Here is a 21,689-nt window from a genome sequence, read left to right as displayed (position 1 = left end):
AAATGGAAAGCTTGAGTTTGTGAGGAGCTGAGAAGTTCCAAGCCTTGTGATTGCTTTTGTTCCATAATCATGTGGGTTGGATCCTTAATGCCACAATCACATGAATTGGAGCTGAAGTTTGCTAATTCTATAGCCCTTTTTGAGTGCCATCTGTTTTATAATTCAATATTGCTAGTTTGCTAAGGAGTACAAACTTTTAAGGCAGATGTTTTTTTCATACAGAATGTTGGAACAGGTCCCTTCCAGTGTTTTTATAGCATTTCTGTATTTCATTATATAAAGAAGTAAATCCAGGCAGAGAAGAAGTAGTGCAATGGAGACAGTGATCTGTCGCCTGCAAGACAAATACATGTTGTGCTGCAATAACTGGCTGAAAATGGGTAAGGTGGCCTTTTGCAATGCACATCTGGTTCTGTGATGCTTTTCTGAGGAGGAGCAACATTGCGCCTATCTAGTGCTGGGCAGCACTGCTTGCAGATAATTCCTACATACTGATTGAATTAAGGTGTAGCTACTCCAATTTCCCTTCAAAAATGTCAGTGAGTCATAGCATTCCTGTACAATGTTGTGGCCTGGCGAGGTATTCTCAGGCATACTTCGGACACCATCTTTTCCTTGTGGGAATGGCCTGTGTTAGAGCTCAGCAGAGGTGTTTGAGTTGACAGATTCCTGGAGTAAGCAGAAGGGGGACAAGCAAAGGAGGTTTTCAGGAACCTGAGCTCTTTGGAAATACGGCCTCAAATCTCTTGCATGATGCCATGCTCTGATGATTGTTCACTGTTTGCTACATACATCATGTCCTTAGTTTTTTGTGTGCATTGCATGAAATGTGAGCAAGAAGCGGGTCTGGGACTCAAGAAACTGTAGTAGGTGGAACTCTTGTGCTGGATGATACGCAGCTTTTAAGAATCATGAACAGAAGAAGTTATATGCATGCCTGTAAATTTACTATGTTTTTATGTACCTTTTCAAAACTGCAGTAATTAAAAACAAAAACTTAACTCTTCTTACATAATGTTCTTGTGCACCATACAGGTTTCCCTGTCTCTTCTCAGCAAAAGCCTATTCTTTTGGCAAATTACTTTGTGCCTCCTAGTGAAATCATGCTTTGTCACATAAGGATTAAGATTTCTATTTAGCAGCCTGAGTTATTAGGAGTAATTGTATTTGTATGTAAGTCAGATGATTTCTACTTAGTGTCTGTTTTTCATTTATTGAAACTGAGTAATAAGTTTAGAGTTAACATCTAGAAAAATTATACTGGTGTATCTATTGTGGATAGGTTAGAGAGACACAAAACTTGGAATGTACAAGTACATACAAGATTTTCAGTAGTCATGTTTTGTTGGGTTTTTTTTTTTAAAAAAGCGTCTTAAACTGTCCATGCAATCTTCTTGTCACCAAGATGATAAACTGTATCACTCTGGAGTCCTGCTCTTTCCTTGACTGTTTATTGTTCCCATATCCTAACTGTTTTGACATCAGAGTACTCTTTCGCCTATGGTGCTAAAACACGTTTGCAGGTTTTGCTGGGTTCTTTCTAAGCTCCTATGTAACCTTTTACCTTCTTTATGCACATTTTGCTGTTGTCCTAGTCTACTATCATCACCTAAATCATCTTGTCAGATGAGGTATTCCTGTTAAACTGATGTTTTCTTTTTTTGTAGAAATTTGAATTAGAAAGAGAAATAATAACTGGAAGATAAGATTAGCCAAATCTTTGAGTTTGCAGAGTTGTTCCTAACTGTGGAACAGCAGTTAGGCAACTAAATCTCAAGATTCTGTTAAACATAACAAAAAAAGGACTTTTCAGGTTGTTGTAGGCAATCAGGTGAGAAGACAGTGCTGTTGTAGTTGGGCACATGTAGAGCATTAAGTTACTATTTTACTCACTCAGGGCAGGTTCAGTGTTCCCGAACTCTTGAGTGGTTTTGCCTGTAATGTATACATTCTTTCACCATAATATATTTTTATTTAATGGATGCATTTATCTTCATCTCTATCAGAATAAACTGATTATATAGATATGTTTAGTAGCATGAATGATGGGATGTCTCATGTAATTAACAGGGTTTTTAAACTGAAATAGGAGAACTGATCTTTGTTCTGTTCAGATTTTTTACACCAAAATAAGCACTCCTCCTAGGAAGAATCTGTGCAAAAGACATTAATTAGTTTAGTGACGAGTCCACTGTTACAGCCAAGTTTTCAACAGAATGTTAAAGTAATAAGACATGGTGCATTGATTACAGAGCTAACAACACCTCTGCTGCTGTAATCTGTTAGACCTGACCTTGGGCTGTGTGTTTACCACTTGTGGGGTAATATCACATAACTTTGCAGCTTCTCAGACTGAGTGCTGCTTTCTGATCTCTGGACATCAATCGGGGTTACTCCAGCAGATCTGATTAATCTACTGATCATCATCTACTTACCTTTTTTCAGGACCTGATGTCCAGTGGCAAATACTGTAGCCCTGCAGTAGTCTTTTATCAAAGTACTGCACTTCTCCTATTGTTAATTCTAAACAGCACAAGAGGGAAAAAATACTGTAAATTAGTTTGCCCACCATTCCATTTTGCAAAAAAGTGCTCAGGTCTTATTTCACTGACTACTTCAAGTAAATCATCTTCTCTCTCAGAAGAGATACTCTTTTCATTCAAATATAAACTTTCCATGTGGTCTGACACACATGGGCAGTGTTTTAAACTGGAATTCTTCATATTTCATCTTTAGTGCTAAGAAAAGTGTTCCTCTCCCTGGCCACAGACCTTGCCTACAGCCTCGCTCTGACCTGTGCCAGCCCAGTGGAGTGGTTGGGGTTAAAAACAAGCTTTTCTCTCAACAAACTGATCTGGTTTGTGGTGCAGACTTATAACAATTGTACTTGTGTAAGAGCAGACAGTGGAATGAAAACCTAGGGTGGGATCTCCAAAACTAGGATGAGAAGAGGGGTGGGTTGTGGTCTTTGGGGGTTGCAAGCTACTGCCAAGATGGCCAGCCTGTCCTCTCCCTTTCCTCTGTCCTTCCTCCTTCACTTGTGTTAGATGTAGAAATCCCATGGTGACAAGATGATTCTTCTGCCAGATCAGTTTTCAGACTGTTTTGGGTAGCCAGGCAAAAGAGGAGGAGAGATTTCTACCACATCAGTGGGCTGAATCAACCTGCCCTGGAGCTGTGTTACTGGGAGCAGGGGATCACTGTGTGGTTGGTGGCAGATGGAGGGTCTGGCCACAGGACTCACCAGCTAAGATCAGTTCTGACCATGTTGGGAGCCTCAGCCAGAGGCAGTAGTTCCATAGAGTTTAAGCTAGTAGGCTGGTGCTGCTACCACAGAGGATATCCTGCCTCCCACAATGCCCCACCACTGATCCCCTTTCTCATGGGTCACCAAAACTACTCACAGAGCTGGGCTATGAACCAGGTCAGGATACTGGTTCAGGTTTTAATAAGCCTTTTTTTCCCCGCCCAGATGTATGCTGGATAGCCAAGCGCTCATTTTGGCACAAAGAATGGGACTAGGAGTTTTGGGGGACAGGTGAGACTGATTCTCTTGGCTCTGAAATTAAACCCTGAGGTTTCTGTTTCATGATACATGATGAAGTAATCCAACAGGTTTCTGCTGGGGATGTGCTTTACTTTCTTCCCTCCCCATTCCCAGCCACATGATCCTAATGCTTATTTTGCATTCATTTTGGCAGTCTCTGGATACCTGTGTGAACCGATCCAACTTGCTAGCCTGGTTTCCTCTGTCATGTGGAATCCGCACATTGGGGGGGGTTGATGGATGCCAGTGGCAACCCAAGGCAGGGGGAAGGAGGCTGTGTGGTTGTAAGAGGGGAGGCAGAGGGAGCGGCAACCTTCCTAGTGCTGTCTGGCTGTTTTTAAAACCAGAACCCTGGAGGGAAGGAGTGGGAAGCCACATCTTCTGGTTAACTTTGCTGTGCTATACCAGTTTGGTGAGCTCTCAGATGGAGCTGGATCCACTCAGAGGCGATTGCTCCTCTCCCTCCTTGCTAAAAGCCATTGCTTTTGTCTTTCTGGTTGTTTCTTCCTCACACTCTTGATTGTTTTCTGAAGTGATTAATGTGTGTCTCAATTGCTTGGTCTCAATGTAGATTTGTAGTTTATTAGAGAGTTTACAATTATGTGAATTTGCTATGAAAAATCTACTGTTTTTCAGGTTTGGGTCTGAAACATCCACATTTTCTGTTAGGTTTAAGGATTCAGTAGTAAAATAAGAAAATTAAAAACAGAAAGCTAAAATTACGTTGAGCGTATAATTTTCTCTGTACTGTATAGGTTAAGAAAGCACAAATAAAATGCATAAAGTAACTTAAAAATTGCATTAAGTCAAAAAATCTGATTTACATACATTTGAAGAGAAAAGAAACAAAATTGCTTTGCCCCATTTTCATTACTGTGTCTTTAAAAATAAAAAAATAGCCAAGTTGTTGGTGGTTTGGCAGCTGTGCAGATGACATCAGCTCTTCCATTGTGAAAGATCCTGCTGTCTTTTAAACAGCCTTATGGCATTTCATCAAGTTTTGGTGATTCAGCTAAATTAAAACCCAACTGGTTTTAAGTCTCAATTCCCCTAACTGCTAAACCAAACTTATTTCTGACCACAGTCATTTCTAGATGGCCTGTCTTGAAGCAGTATTGAAACTTTATATCCCACAGAAGGCAATTTTATTTTGAGAATCAGAGCTAAAAGAGATGCTGAAAGGAAATGTACCCTTTAATTCAGAGTTGTTAATCAGAATCTGTCAGTACACACTGTATTAGTTTTAATCTGACTTGCTAAATTCATTAATGAATTTAGTGACTTTCACAAAATCTTGTAGATGACATTTGTAGCATCACTTCCTCTTCAGAAAGAACTTGAATTTCTTTAAATTAGAAAGATGTATTCAAAATAAATATGTTTTGGGTGGGGCTGCCTTGGGCTGAAAAAAACTTTTACCTTCATTTAAAATTCCAAACTTAACCATAAACTAAAACTTCAAAGGCATAATAACATTGTAGATTACTAATTGTAGTCAGTTTATTTGGAAGATATATCTATTCAGAGGCAGACATCCAAGACGGAGAACTTGTAAAAACATTTTGTGATATTTCTCCAAACTTTTATTTGCCTAGAGCAAAATCAATCAAATTTTACATTACTCTCCTTGACATTTGAAAGAAGGCATTACCTCATATATTGCACTTTTAATTGCCAAAATAAATGATTGCTTATAACGGGCTAGATCTGCTATATGCAGAATGAACATATGATATATTACAATAGAGAAACCTTTCCTGTTCTGGGACTGATGTGTCATTCATGGGCATTAAAATTGCATTATAATGGCTGTAGCATTATATATTATATCCATGCATATACCAAAATGATTCATCTTGATTAAGGAATAGACACTCTAGACTCCTCTAGGTCCCATTTATTGCTTATTTTGCCTATGTAAAAGATGATTCCTGAGACTTTGTAGGACAGAAATTACTTCCTCCCCAGTTCTATTACTGATGATCTATCTTGTTTAGAATTATTTAACAAAAAGGTTAAAAAAAAGAAGAAAAAAGTGGGAAAAAATCTGTCATAATGGAGTTATTCAGTAGCAGCAGAAGATGCGTGAATGAGTGTGCTGGGTGGGCATTGAATGGGATAAATATACTCCATGTCTGTGATAGGCATAAGACCCAGAGTCTACTCTCGAGTCAAAACTGCAGAAAATTGACCAGTATGGTCAGCTGACTGAGCTTACGTAGCGACAGCTGGAATGGGAGAATGGTCAAGAACGGACCAAAACAGGTATGTTCTTTGCTTCTCCAAATTACCATTTTTCTGCAAAATTATACATATGCATGCTGGCCTTCTGGACTCTATCATCTTCCCATTTCAAGAATACCATAAATTACAATGACCTCCTGTAAGTTTGTAAGGCAGGATTTGCCGACATTGGACCCTGGATCCCAGTGCATGTCATGCTGACCTGCAGTTTTGGGCAGAGCTCAGCTCCACTCCTTAGTGGGCGGCTGCTGTTCCAGCTAGCTCTTCTGCCATTCACATCAGAGATAAGTGGTGTTTTTCTTCTGACTGTCAGCTGTATGAGTTTCTACGGTGTAGCTCTTGCTGTAAGGAAGTTTGGGCTGTGGTTCTGCATTGCCTTGGCTCGTAGCCCATCTGCGTCTCAGTGTGAACCATCCATCCCTGCAGTACTTAATAGTAGAGGATTGCATGTTTGGTGAGCCTCATAAATACTAATCCCCATGTTTCCTTTGGGATGTAGATAATCTCTTCTAGAATTTAGAAATGTTAGGTCACTTGATTAAGTGTGTAATGCAAGTGTCATGATGGGAATCCAGAAATCCCTCTATACTGCTTTTTTATTCTTCATTGTATTCTATAATTATTTGAACATAACGCTAGCATTTTATCTTTTTTTGCAGGTCTTGACTGTAAATAGTAGATTACATTTTTCAAATGAGATATCTCTGAGCCATAAACCTGAAAAATTTTAATTGTGCACAGGTTGTTAGAGTTGCTGTTCAGTTCTCTTTACCTTCAACATTGCCTCGTTACAGTGATGCAGATGGGGTTTGGGTGTTTCACATACAAGGCCATCACAACATGACGTATCTTCAATAATTCATAAGTTGCATTGCAATCAGTTAAAATTTGTTTCCTGGGAAAAGTAAGATTTTGTTTTCTGTTTTTCTTATTTTCCCATTGGGAGTGAAAGTCTAACATTTCTTTTTGCTGTCTCTCTTCTTGTGATGTTTAACATTGTAGGCTGTAATATTAAGTTTGCTCTTATTTAGAATAGCTTCAATTTTTTCATTCTGTAGTTGTGTAAGAATGTAGTAACCTGGATAAACACTTCACCCAGTTGATGTGCACAGGGATTTTTTGCTGCCCTCAGTGATTCTGGATTGAACTCAATTGTTTTTGTGGTGGGGTATTTTTGAAAAGAAATAATATGTTGCAAAAAAAGAAGGTGAATACTTCAAATGTCTACTCTTCTTGAAATTAAGCAGAGTATGTATTTTGAAAGGTAGGAGACTGAATATGATATTCTAATTCATTCTAATCCTTTCCTTTGGAATCAAACATTAATATGATAAAACTGACATTAGAAGGAATAATACTAGATCTGTATGTTTGTAGCATTTAACTAAGTGAATTAAGATAGATGAGCTTCACTGTTTAAGTTTGTGTACAGCACAGCCCTACACCTTGTCAACATGATGGCAGAAGTTACAGTATCTCAGGGCTCATCTGCTTCTTAAGATCAGTATTCTGTTCATTCTCTCAAGGTTAAGGTCAAGGCTATTCCTCAAATGTTTTTATTTTAATAAAATAAGAGAAAGACTCAGAGTTTGGTAGAAAACTCATTATTGCCATGAAGCAGCAAAAGGTCACAAAATGTCTTTCCTTAGTGAAGTAGCAAAACCCCTTATTTCTTCGGTAATTCATTGTCACAGTATAGGTTGGAAAAGCCCTTGACATTTCCAGAGTTTCCTTGTTGAGGTGAAATAATTGCTCTACACATCATGGTTCGAAAAAAGAGAAATCAGTACAAAATACATTTATGCAAAGGCCTTGTGAGCTCACAGAGCCATCTGCATTTCAAAGTGGCTGTAACAAGATGGTTCTTTCTTCTGGCTTATTTTTGTGAACTTTCACACTAATTAAGGCATCAGAGCTACACATACTTGTGCAACTTCAGAAATGTACCTTATAAATGGGATAAGCCAATATAAAAGTTCTATTTCTGTAACTGAAATAGAAAAGTTACTTTCTACTGTCTAGTACTGCCTAATGAGCTATCTTCCAGAAAACACTGTAGAATATGTATTTTATTCACTATAAACATGAAGGAAAAATTGTTGGTTTTAGAAGAATGAGCAGAAAAGCAAAAATGAATTGACTTTATCCGAGTGAAGACGTAGAAGTGTCGATGGAAGAAGGTGCCTTGTGTGACTTTAAGCCTTTTCAAAAAATGTGCAAGACTTTATCTCTGGTGAGGAGAATTGTCTATCTGCTGTAGTACAGACTATCACCTAAAACAGGAATCCACAGCACTGCAGCAGGCCTAGAAATAGCCATGAAGGACTTGTTCAGCTCTCACATTGACAGTTTGTTTGTTACTGTGAAGAGGGAAAATGATAATTAAACAGTGCTATTCAAAGCTACCTTGTAATTTCGAGCTTTGATTTCTATGAGATTTTTTGTCTTTGGTGCTTCATAGGAAGACAAAAGTCTAAGAAGCACTAAATTATGTTATGATTAAAGGTTTGTTAATGTACAACAAGCAATGTCTACACAAAACCAGTCTGTTCCCAAGCAAGATACTCTTATATATTATTTCCTTAAAACAGTCTAAATTACCTGCTGGGGCTTTGATATTTAGCTTTTTCCCTATGTTTATGAAGACTCTAAAATATATGCATTTTCTGAAACATTCAGTAGGCTCTAAATTTTGGCTTTATTGTGGATGATGGTGACTGTGAATGTTAAGATAAATATCCATAACATTTTTTCCTGCCTGTTTCTCCATCTCTTCCCATTTCTCCATCTCTTCCCAAGATTTCACTCATATAAGTGCTAATTCAGAGACAATACAATGAAGTTGGTTCAAATCATATATCCCACAAAAGAATATATCCCAAGAAAGAATAGTCTATGCATTTATAACATTATCCATTATAATCAGGAAATTAAAAACAATCCCTGCATTTTTGTGAAAGATACTCTAGTTTCATTTTTGCAGTTCATTGACTGAGATTTACTGAAGTTCAGCAGTTATCAATAAAAGCGTCAAGATAATTTGCTGAGTATCAAACTGATCGTGGTGAGACTGGCATTTTTAACCAGAGCTGATTGTACTTCAGTTGACTGAGCTGTGTGCTGGAGGGGAACAGAATCAGTTGCTGGAGGAATATGAATTGTATTCATGCCAGGAAAACAGTATGCTCTTTGCCAAAGCAATAGGGAGAAATTCTTAAAACTCCTTCTAGAGTTTGCTTTTTCCTGTGCATTTCTTGATGAAAACTAAGTGACAGGATGCTGCATAGAATCAAGACTAGCAAAAGGTAATTCTTGTCATGAAGTTTCCATTGTGTAAAATGCTAAAAATAAACTTGCAGTATAGCACCAACATATTTATAGTACATCAATGTGAAACACAGTGCAAAATTTTATGTTTATGGTCAAGTGAGAATTTTGTTTGGGGAATCCTTTTCTACTTGTATTGAAGACTTTTTCTGCTTCTGTAGTTATAGAGGAGAGAAAGTTCTAAATGGAGACTTGTAGATCTATTGAGAACAGCCATGTGTTTCCATGCTGTTAACAAACAAATGTAGCATTTTAAAAGACCTTATGTTTATAAATAGAAAATATGTAAGATCCAAATGTATCTCCTAACTGTAAAAAATATTAGCTGTAACTTTTGTCCTTTAGCTCTTTTATTTCTCAATAAATTTTTCTTTGAAAATACAGTCTTATCTTGCAGGTGAGTAGTTGATTCATCTGAGTGGTTTAAGATTTTAGGGACTGTATAAATTATATTACTACATTAGAGATAGTCCAGATTTTCGATGCTTATAAGACTTGATTTAATAGTCATCAGTGGAAATGAAACATGTAGTACTTTCACTGCTCTCGATACTGTAACCACTGTGGTCTAGGGTATATAATAAAAACTTCAATCATGTTCAATATATTATTTCCTGTGGAAATACAGCTTTTTACTGGCTAGGCTTGTAGTTCAATGCCTTAGAAAGCCTCGGGCAGCCTAGAGAGGTAGCACGGGCAATCCAGCATTTCAGTAGCTCTAAGAGCAGCAATAGTAGCTGCAAAGCTGATACCACCAGCAGAAGCAAAGAGGGAGAAATACAGCTTTTGGTTGCCAATTCCTGCAATTAGAAGCTTTCAAATAGAAACAGAGACAAGACGTTCGCAGCAAGGGTGCAAGCCAAAGAGGCCGGGCCCCCTCTTGGTCCTTTCTTTTATTGGGAGAAGGGGAAAGGGGAGGACTGGGGGCGTACCCAGGGTGACCGGCCAATGAGACACTGCTGAAGAGTTTGAGTTACATTTGGTTTTGCCCACGTTTGGAACAAAGGGCTTCAGAGCACATGACAGAGGCAAGTCCTGGCTTGTCTTGGGGAGGGGGAAGGGAAGCTCGGAACAGGCAGCAACAATTTCCTGAAATTTAGAAGGAAAAAAAATCTCATGTTCAAGTAAAGCATCATGTTGGTGCTTAATCAAAAACGTAAAGGAAAGAAAATTCAAACAGAATGAAAATCCATTGTCATTTCTGACACAGTCTGTCAGATCCATACTACTTTTATTCTGTGTGCAGATGGACAGTGTGGACAGTACCATTTTCCAGTTGCTGAATTGGCCTCCACTAGGAGTGGTGTATTCTGGAAGCTGTTTCTCTGTTCTTATGTTGCCTCATTAAACTTTCCTGCAACCTTTTCTGTTTTCCCCAGATCCAGGTACTTAAAAATGGGGAAATACCAAAGGAAATCTGTATTTTTTTTATTTACAATTCTGGTTTTTGTGGTATAATGTAGAGACCTGGGATTGAATGTATTTATAGACTGTCTGCAAGTCAAACTATAGGCCAGATCACTTGCAAATGAAAAACATGCTGTGCCTACAGAATGTTTTGGATCTTGAATGCTAGAAGAACACATATATCATTGAAGTAGATTTACAGGATAGTAGAAAATTAAGAATTTATTACAAATGGTGTACCCACTAACTTTCCTTACTTTCTTATATAAATTGAAAATTTTATGTACAAATTTGGTGTTAGTGGAAATTAAAATTACTCAAACCCATGTGGATACCCCATTACTTCTTTTCTGTGTTGTCATTCAAAATATTTGTATGTATTATGTGATGTGAAATGTAAAGTACGGACTTGCACAGAGTTGGGGAGAAATCTCTCATGAAAGATGGGAGGTCACTGTTCAAAACTGTTTGTAGCAAACAGAGTAACTCAGTTGGTTAGTGCTTTTGGTGTGGCCTGAGAATTTCCTCAGGGAGGAAACTATTGGACAGTTGGAAAAATGCTGTTGGAGGAAAGTTCAGAAGATGTGGTTGTGGGAAGCAGTGCTGACCACAAAGAAAAGTTACTGGGTGGCTTCCTGAGTTTTACTGCAGTGAAATTATGGTTCATTTCTTGACTTTGTGTTCCCCTTTGTGGCTCCAGTTAAAGGATCAAGTATTTGGGTACCCGTTACCTGAAGTCTGCCTTAGTTCTGCTGTTTCAGTGCTGGAGGGAAGTATGTTTTAAGTAAACACTTCCTAGATTTTCTAGAACTTCAGAGCATAGGGACATTGGTTTTGGAGCAGGGAAAATGTAGAATTCATTTATATCTGTTCATTCATAAGGCTCAGTCTTTGGTATAATTCATGGCACTGTGTGTTCTTATTTTCTTAAACTCTTTCTTCTGAGAATTGGTAAATAATGTATTGGCGCTTTTGTTTTGATTTTAGAATCACTTTTATTTGAGGAGTTGATTAAAGCTTATGTGTTTTTGCCAGAAGTGATTGCTGTAAATGCAAATGTGGAAGCCTTTCATAGGACGGTTTTGTGGAAAACACATTGTGTCCACTGAACTGTATGGATAAAGGGGAATTTAGCTTCATTTATTTGATTAAGAGGAGTTGGTAGGGTGTAAATTCCTTGTTTGTTACTGCTGATGCTTAACCAGTCTGAACCAGAGCCCACTGGAATTAATGGAATGGTTCCCATTTGTTTAAGGGTAAGTCTTTCAAGCCCTAACAGACTTCCCGCTGTTCCGCAGTTGAGCATTAGTAAGGCACAGGAGCCTGCCAATCATGCAGGATTTGTGTGTGTGCACGTGGTGAGATTTCTAAGAGGCTGAATACTGCTGTCATGAGGGTAGTTTTTATGTGGAATTTCATAATATATAAGAAAGTGTGTGTTTTTTTTTTAACCTATACTTCTGCTATTGTAGCACAAAAATGGGGTAAGATGATTAGAAGGAGTCTGCATTGCCTGTTAGGAAAGTAATCACTTGTGATTTTTTTAACTGCTTGGGTTTTCTTTTTTCTCTCTACTGGCCCACATGTAAATAAAATTTTTAAATCTTGATAATAGCATCAAATAACTTAGCTAAGAACAGAAGCTTTTATTTTAATGGAAGCGGTAGGAGAATAATTCAATTACCATTTTTCTGACAATACATACAAGGTGGTGAATACAATAGGAATTTATTAGATGATTAAAATAGTATGTTGATTTTAAAGATGGTAATGAAAAGTAAAGATGGTAAAGATGGTCTCTTTCTGTTTGGGTTTCATATGTAAGTGGTTTTTGGTTCACCAGTCCCAGACTTCTGTCTGGGGATCTCCTCTGTGGTTTTTGTAGACTACTAATCAGATCACAAGAGGCAGGGAGGCATACGCATCACCTTACTATGAAAATAATACTCATTACTTCTTGTTGGTTCTAAGTCCTAGTGGAAGTAGTGTCCGTGGTTTGGTTCAACTATTAAGCAGAATTCTACTCTGCAACACATATGGAGTTGTTCTCTCTCTAATAAAAAACCATTTTTACAAAATAAGGAAACTTTGTTGAATGTCAGTACTAGTTTGAAAACAAACTAGCAGGAGATTCCAAGTCAGAACTACAGTTTAATAGGAGAATTAAAGTAAAGGCAGAAAACACTGGCTCAAACTGACAGAGTTAGGATACAACCCTGTCGGTCAGGGTGGTGGTAGCAGTCCAACTAAATGGTGTCTGCAGTCCTCTTTGAAGTGATAGATATGGTTCTGTTGAAGCTGTGGTCCTGTTGAAAGGTCTGGTCTTCCTCTGAAGGTCCAGTGGTGGCTATGTAGCTCTTGTCCTCTGGGAACCCAGTAGGTAAGGGCTGCTTGTGCTGTTCCAAACCCCAGATTATATCTAGGTGGGAATGCTTGGTTCCTCCCCCTGGGTGGAGCATCTCACAATGGGATGATGTCATTTTATGAGTCATGCAGTGAGGCCTTGATAGCTTATTAGGGGAGATAGCCCCCAGAGGGAGTTACCAGGGATGAGTTATGGAGAGGATAAAGAACACTGCCCCATTTATCTTAACAGTTTACATAGGTCACAATGGAATACATACCTTTTGGTTACATCTTACATTGTAACCTAAGACAATGTCTAAGCAGAATTTGAACATCTAATTTATCCCCTTGAGACTTACCATTGCCAGGTGACACTGCCTTTTGAAAGCCTGTCTGCCAAGAGTGAGAGTCTTCAGTGAGTTGACAGCCGGTATGCACAAGATTGAATTATTTTAAATGCAAAATCTTTTTTTGAACATGTGTGTAAGTGCCACTTCGTTTCCTCAAGCTGCCTCCCAGCAAGCACTAGTTTCTGCAGTTCAGTAGTTTCTTGCTGTCTGGCTGTGTAGTGCAGCCTTGTAATAGCTGTGTCTCTTGCTCTGAGGGTGTGTCTGACAGAACCACATGATGGGTGCCTCTTGTCACACCTGTAGCTCTGTGTTCCTTCAGCCTCTGGTATCAAAGATAAGTCTGAAAACATGAGCACTTGCACTGATCCTCCCAAGAGTCTCTGCATACAAGCAGGACTTCATTACGTTGCTGTCTTGGTGACAGCTGTGCTTATGTTGTGCTTACTGATAAAATCCAATCTCTTTTATCACCTTTATAACCTGCTTTTAAGGGTGCCAGAGGAGTGGCAGCTCAGAGAGGTGTCCTAGCTGTTCTGATAGCTGAGATGCAATTAAAAGATTTTACAAAGTGATAGAATAACATGGATATTTTCTATGAAGCATCTCTGGTGTGATTAAAAGAAAAAAGCCGCTCCATTTTGTTCGGAGAACATAGTCTAGTCCTGTTGGAAGATGGCCATTCCAAGCCAAAGCAGACAACTGACTTCTTAAGTAAAGAATTTATGTCTCACTCAGTGTTTCAGTTTGAGTTTTTCTCACTGTGGCTACATGGTTTGCAGTAGTGCTGCTCTACATTGTAGGTGATGTCTAGTTGGATCAGGTGGAGGCTGTAGTCACACTGAAAAATACTAAAAACTACCTAGGTCATGGGATTTCACTCAAGATACCTCCCGAGGTGTGTGTAGTAAGTTCAGAGTACTCAAAGTATTTAGCGTGCATGTTTAAATGATATGTCCCCTGTCATTTAAGGTTTTGTTCATATGATTGCATTTGGCCAATGTCACACAGGATGGGAGGGAGTGAAAACAACCTGGTCCCTGGAGTTCCGTAGAAAATGCAAATTTAATTAAATAGAATGTACATCTAGCAAAGGAGTTTTATTCACAAGGGATTGCATACCACCTAAACTTGCAACTGTACTTCCTCAGTCTTGTTTTTGAGATGGGAAGACCAAAACTACAGTTTTCCAGTGCTTTGTTAACAAGTCCTTTTCTAATAATTCCTTCCTTCAGTTCTCTTTTTGTACAACGCAGACATAATTCTGAAAAAGCATCAGCTTAATCTGTCGTGATCCCAGGGTTTCACTCTTGGTTATGAGTGACACAAAGGCCATAATTTTATATGTTTATATGACTTTCAGATTATTTTTTCACACATGCATCAGTTTACCTGCATCTATGTTAAATATCACTGACTATTTTAGTGCCTACTACTCAGCTTCATACAGGCCTTCTGTCGTTCTTCATAGCCAGCTTTAAATAACTTGTCATCATTCACAGACTCTGTTACCTCACTGTTCATTCCCTTTTCCAGGTCATTTAGAATATGTTCAACAGTAGAGTTACCAGCACAAATTCCTTTAGGAGTCAAAACTGGTTTTGTTTCCTATTTTTTTAGATGCTTTTCTATCCCCATGAGGATCTTTCTCTCTTACCCTATCATTGCTTAGTTTCTTGACCTACGTGGCCATGTGGTATGAGAAGTAACCTTTTTTCTATGTGGATCCTGTTATGTGTTATTAAAGTACTGGAGTGGAGTAACCAAATAAGTGTTGCATAGCCAGACAAAATTTATACAGAAATACAAGTCTTGAACTACAGAGAAAAATGTTGGTTAATAAGAAAATATCTAGGGAATCTCTTTGTGCAGTATACATTACAAACTGCAAGGCTTCAATCTATTGAGATATCCTTTGTAATATGTCCACACACTTGTGTCACAAGAAATGCTGGTGATATTCCTACTTGGGCTGAATGTGCTTTACACCTGCAAAGCAGTGGCACCTGTTTACTGTTTGTTTCAGATGCACTTCTAATTTGGACTGCAAAGAGTGTGAGGCATCTAACATCTTAATTCATGCTGGGTTTTGTGGCTTTTCTTAATACATACTTTTCAGTCTTTTCTGTCAAGCAGGTTGCAATTAAGGTTGGAGCTTTTTGTGATTATATTTACCCTGTCATACAGCTGCTACATTATATTATCAGAAATAGAAGTTTAACTATAGAGAATGTGATATTTTTCATTTTTTCCTTTGGGAAATATACTGAAAAGGTAGATAACTTCTAACATCCTTGTTTTGCAGATGAAGAATGGTGGAAGCTTCATTTGCTTCTGTTTTCCTTAAATGACACTGATTATATGCAGCTGCTTTCAAAAGAATGTTTTTGCTACTGTATAGGATATTGGAAAATTGTAGGCATGGCCGCTGTGATACTCACTTAGCTGTTCAGATTACTTTTTGGTCAGGCTCTGTCTCCCAAATAAGTCATAAATTAACGTTCCTTTGTCTTTCTCCAAAACTATTCCTCAGTACCCAATACTGCCTCCCCACATGCTTGTATTGTAGACCACAGTGTACAGAAATACAGCATGCTTCAAGCAACATCGTTTTGGATGCTTTAAGTTTTGTGGTCAGGACCTTGGTAAATGGCATGTTAGAGAGAACTGTGTACTCTTTGATCTCTCACCAGCCAAGAAAACTTGTTCTCAACATGGGTCATTTTCATCATCGTAATCATACACTGAAAGCAGAATATTTTATTTTTAGATGTACTGTCTATTTATGTTGCCACACTTGAAGTTTCTACCAATTGCTTGAGTTAGTCTCAGTGAATGAAAGAAGAAGAGCTAGAGGAATGAGAAGACTAATTGATCTAAGTTTATTAAATTTTCAAAATACAACGAATAATGATATGGAATATGTATAGTCCTTCTTTTAAATCCCAGCTGAACATTTACACTTTATTTAGTTTATCTTCCTTCTTACAGTTAAAAATTAGATAGCAAAGTTTAAATGAGTACACTCTTATGAAACTAATTATTTAATAAAATGTGTCCACAAATTTGTCTTTTAGATTAATTTAAAGAGCAACCCTTTCTTTAAAAGGCAGGTTCAGACTGTACCCTTTATTTTCTTTAACTTGCGAATTTTCACAATGTGGGTGTGGACTATCCTTAACCTTTTTTTACAAGTAACGGTTGCATGGTACTTGAACTATTTGCTTTGCAAAGTAAAAAGCAAAGGATTGAAGTGAATCATAGGAAATATTTGCAAAGAAGCTTACAGGTCTGAATTTTCCAGCCTTCATACCAAGTGTTGCAGGGACTTTTTGCTGTTGTCTGCACTATTTTTAGGAGAACTTTCTTCCTAGTATTTGCTCTTGATTGAATATTAAATATTGTCGAGGTTATCAGTGAAACTGTTGGAAACATCATAAGACAGACAGATAAACAAAGTGGATTTATAGTCTCCATGCAGGAAGATGAGTAGAGAGCTTTTGACAGACATCTAAATCTGTAAAATGCAGTAAAACTGGATCAACCCTTCTTTTCTTCTATTACCATGTAGCATTACAGGCATCAAAGGATCGTGAAGTTGTTTTGGTTTGCAGCAGTAGTAGAAGGATTTAAAAGGTTTTGAGTTGTACAGAAAATAAATGGATTTTCAGACATTTTTGTGGTTTTCCTGGTGGTCAGATAAATTAGTATTTTTTAATTTTTGGTAAGTTTTTGGTAGGTAACTAGGACTGTATAAGCCAAGGAACAGATGATTGATTCTCAAGCATACATTGATCAGCAGGATAGAAATATGAAAAAATTTTACTTCCTGTTTTCCACCTCTGGAAATCATTGCCCAGTTGGATTGATGAACTAATGAGTTAAGCAGAAGGCTGCTGTAAGTGTATGCAAAAATATGTAGGAAGACAGTTCTTCCTCTAGAAGAGCTACCCACCTAACATAAACAATGTTTTAAATCAGGAGGACACATGGGATACTGAATGAGGTCAGAGAGCTTTTTTGAAAGGCGAGGAGGAATAAAACAGGGCTAAGCACATTGCAGCATTTTTTATGATCTCCCCTATGCTTAGGAAGTGAAGCGAAAGAACAGACTGCTGGGCAAAGTAAGCAGTTTTGGTTTATCTTTTCTGTTTTATGTTGAATCTTCTGTTATTAACGACTTCTCAGAACACACTTCAGTATGGCAAAACCTGTAATCTTGTAACATTTCTGTAAATTGTAAGGGGTTTTTTTAAGTTCAAAATTGTATGAAATAATGTGGGTGTCAGATTCTCATTTCAAGGTGAATTCGTTATTTCAATTACTTTCCTCTTGATTTATGCTCTGGTGTAAGTGAAAAAACAGCCCTAAGGAAATAACTGACTTGTCTGCACAAACTGATCTGTGCGTTGGAAGTCATTGCTAATACAAATTAATGTTACCACTGCTTTATTCTACCCTTCCTTTAAAGAATAGCACTCAAAGTATACCAGAGGGTATGCTAGAAATGACTCATGGTGTTCATGGATTTGTGAAATCATAGTTCAACCTGAATCTGAATCATATATACATAGAGAGGAGGGGAACCAAGCTGGTGGAAGAATTTAAGTGCAAGGCTTGGGATGAGTGGCCGAGGTCACTTGGTTTGCTCAGCGTGGAGAAAGCTGAGGGGTGACCTCAGGGCAGCCTACAACTTCCTCAAGGGGGAAAGCAGAGGGGCTCATCCCCTCTTTCTGTGACTGCTGACTGGGCATGAGGAGATGGAATGAAACTGCATCAGAAGAAGTTCACTTTGGGCTTTACAAAAAGGTTCTTCACTGAAACAGGCTCCCCAGGGAGTGTTACAAGCCTGCCAGAGCTCAAGGAGCATCTGGACAACCCTCTTGGTCATATGGTTTAGTTTTGGGTAATCCTGTGAGGAGCAGAGAGTTGGAGTCTATGATCCACATAGATATGCTATGGTGCTATGATTCTAGACTTAGTTTTTGTGGAAGTTTTAACCCTTTCAGTTCAGTGCTTACAGGGATTACTCTAATGAAAGTAATCTACTTCGATATAGCACTTCCTTTTGTAAATTTTTTATTTGCCTCTCCCGAACTGAAAGTAATTTGGTAACACATCTTGTGTAAGACCACACCAAAAATCTGTCCAGTTCATTGTTCTGAGAGTAGCAGTTGTGTAGGACAGAGTATACGAGGGCAAACACATTAAATACACTTCTCATGTGTGGCCCCCACAGCCTGCTCCTAATCTTTAGGTTGTGATTTTGGAAATAAGAATTCTTGATGGATTTTTCTTCCACTTTTTGAATCCTTTTATTACTCAACCTGCATAAAATTTTGGCACCCACAGCATTCCATGTAAAGGAATTCCACACTTGAGTTTGATTTGTAATAAGGAAGTATATACTATCATATATTTTCAGTACACGACAATTTATTCAATGCCCTTATTAGAAAAGAATTGTTGTTCATTACTCAGTTTCCTGTGGCCACACAATTTCTTCGACCTCTGTCCTTTCTCTCATCAATTGTCCATTTTTTAGGATAAAGAGTCCTATTTACTTAGTCATTCTTCACATGGAAGTTGTTCATAGCTTTAATCTTCCTTGCCTTATGTCTTTGTATCTTGCTTGGCTTTTCTGTGTCTGTTTTGTAACATGGGAACCAAAACTGCATAGTACACTATGTGAGGCACAAGAAGGACCTTGGTGGTGGCATTGTGTCCCGTTCATTGCCAATTTTAATATTGGGATTGCTTTGCTGAACAGCCTCTGGGCATTACCTGTTCATTACAACTTCACAAACACTTCCCTAAACAGCAATAGCTAGTTCAGAACACATTCTTTTGTGTATGTGGAGTGTTGGCTTTTCCCCGCCATGTTCATTACTTTCCCTTTTGTTGTACTTAAATTTGTGCACTGGCAAGACTTAATGCACTGAAAGATTGTTCACTCTTCCTGAAAAGTCCAGGATATTCTCTGGTCAACAGCCAGGATATGTACTTATGTACTTATCCAGTAGTCAATTTTCCAACATCCTGCTATGTTAATGACATTGGCCTTCGGAAAAATCAGATTTCTTGAAGGTGCAAATCAGCTATTGAAAATTACATAGGACTTTTCATCCTAGTTTGAAATATGGATGTGTATAGAAGCCGTGTATGATAGTAGAAGTAAAAGAACTAAGCTGAGGTTTCCATAAGGGGCAAAGGGCCAGACTTCTAAAGTATTTAAATAATAAACTACTTTTGTGGGTAGCGAGAGTTGGCCACCTCAGTTCCTTTAAAAATCTGATCCTGAAACCATTTTTCAGGCTGTCAAAGGATTTCTTGAACTATGCTATGAACTCCAAAGTCACTTACCAAGGGCAACGGCTTCTGAGGGACCTAGCTTTTTCTATAGAGATACAAAAGCTGTTTGAATACTGTTTGGTGACCTAGAACTCCAACCAAAACTCTAAAATCTTTCAACAAATTCATTTTAATATTAAATATTTGAAAATAAATATCTGAATAAAAGGTCATTGTTTTCTTAACTAATACGAGTTTTATCATTTCCCAAGAGACTACCTAAAAAAGAAATATAGAAACTGGTGAGGCTCCAAAGTTGGGGTTCAGGAAACAGTGGCTTCTGTTTGACAATAATAAAGTTCATGACAAAGGCTGTGGGATTTTTTTTCAATGTGGAAATAAAGCTTTATTTCATTAGCTGCTGATACACTGATCCAACGGCAAAAAAAGTAAAATGTTTAGCCTCTACACAAGCAAAAGCATCACATTTTTTGTATATAAGTCTGTAAGGAGACTATGCAGACCTATGAAGGCAGGCTTGATTACAGAACTTAATAAAAGGCATCTGTCCTTTGATTGCTGAATTAGTCCACAGGGCAGTTCTTACTGTCAACCATAATGGAAAAAGAAGAAATAAAAAACTCCCCCATAATATAGAACAAATGCAGAAAATACCTGCTTAGATGCTGTGGAAGTGAACATTTTGTCTTGAAAAGGAAACAAAACCAATATGACTTCCTCAGTCTGTGAAATCAGAAAAGGGATCTCTCTAAAATTTATATTGCAAGGGAGAAGAGAGCCCAGGAATTTTGCATTTCACCTGCAGCAGCAAAAGCTGAAGGCAGAGGTAGAAACTTACCAGCTGGGCTGAAGAGAAGGAGGAAAATGGGTAAATGCAGGGGGAAGAATATCTGAGCTTAAGCTGCAAGTCATAGGATGGAAAGAAAAGAATTCATATCAAGCAAAATTTTTGTTTATCTTAGTTCTGTATCTGGTGCTTATGTAATGTAATAAACCAACAGTACTGTCAGTATCCTTGTAGAGAGCATTCCAACAAGCATCATCCGTTTTCCATGACCAATACATCTGATGAAAGTTGACCTGTACTGTCTGGAAAGCAATGAATGCACTTCTCTGAATAATAGACAGTACATTTCCTTGGCACAAAACAAATGCTTGCAATGGGTGAATTAACATGACTGACAGAATTCTGTTCATAACAGCTCAATATGAGGGAATTTATCAATTTCTCTTCAAAAAATTATGCCAAAAGATAATATTTCACCAAACAACTTCAACTTTATGCTCTGGTAAAAGCATTTTTTCATTTAGTAATCTAGTTTTGTTACCTGGACCAGATCAGAGTTTTTAAAAATTGTTCTATCTTCTTGAATCTTATTTTAAGTCTCATACATGGCATTCTAAGGATATTTTGTAAAGTGTATCTAAAAATACAATCTTTCATACCATTTATTTGAAGTATTTAAAATAGTTTATCTTGTGTAATGTTATGGCTTCACATACCCTATGTAGCTGAGCAATCAGAAGTATATTCTTCATGCTAAACTTTAAAATTGGAAATGCAGGCTCACATAATTTTATATTTAGACCAAGCCTTGATATTGTAGTTTTGAGACATAAGGTTTAGAAAGCATGATTCTTTTTTTGACCTGCCGAATGTCTTTCATTGTGCTTAAGAAAGTAGATGGCAAAGAGGAGTAGTCAAGGAGGAGTAGCAAAACATATGACAGAGTAACACATAACACAGTGATGTTGTAAAGTAAGTAGTATTAATCTTTAAACTATTTCATATTTTCTACGGACATCACGTGGCTGTATGAGGATTTCTCTCCCAGAAGAGATTCTGCTTGGATTACTTACAAGGTTTCCCTTGGTTTTGTAGGGGTTTGAGGTTTATTTTCTTTTTTAGGTCAGCTTCAGTGCTCCTTGATCTAAGATGAGCTGAGTCCTCCCCAGTTTGTGTATGCATACTCCAAATGAGTAGCCCCTTTTATATCCTTATTAATCTGGTAACATTACACAAGTCTGATGTAGATAGGGAACTTGGGTTGATGCCATAAAGATTTATGCCTTTTCTTTTATACCCCTGTTATACCTTTTTTACAATTTCTGTATTCCTGGTGCTTTTTGCCTACATTCTTGGACTTGTTTGTCAAGCT

At 37.8% G+C, this 21,689-nt stretch overlaps 1 protein-coding gene across 1 annotated transcript in view; it reads left to right on the top strand.

Moving 5' to 3' along the window:
• ARSB (arylsulfatase B) overlaps window positions 1–21,689 on the top strand; it is an 83,466-nt gene that overhangs the window by 44,280 nt on the left and 17,497 nt on the right. The window lies entirely within an intron of this gene.

Source organism: Corvus brachyrhynchos, unplaced genomic scaffold (genome assembly GCF_000691975.1).
Source record: "Corvus brachyrhynchos isolate BGI_N302 unplaced genomic scaffold, ASM69197v1 scaffold8, whole genome shotgun sequence".
In the NCBI taxonomy this organism is placed as follows: Eukaryota; Metazoa; Chordata; class Aves; order Passeriformes; family Corvidae; genus Corvus; species Corvus brachyrhynchos.
Note: the sequence above shows the minus strand (reverse complement) of the source record. Positions and strands in the feature narration are given on the sequence as shown.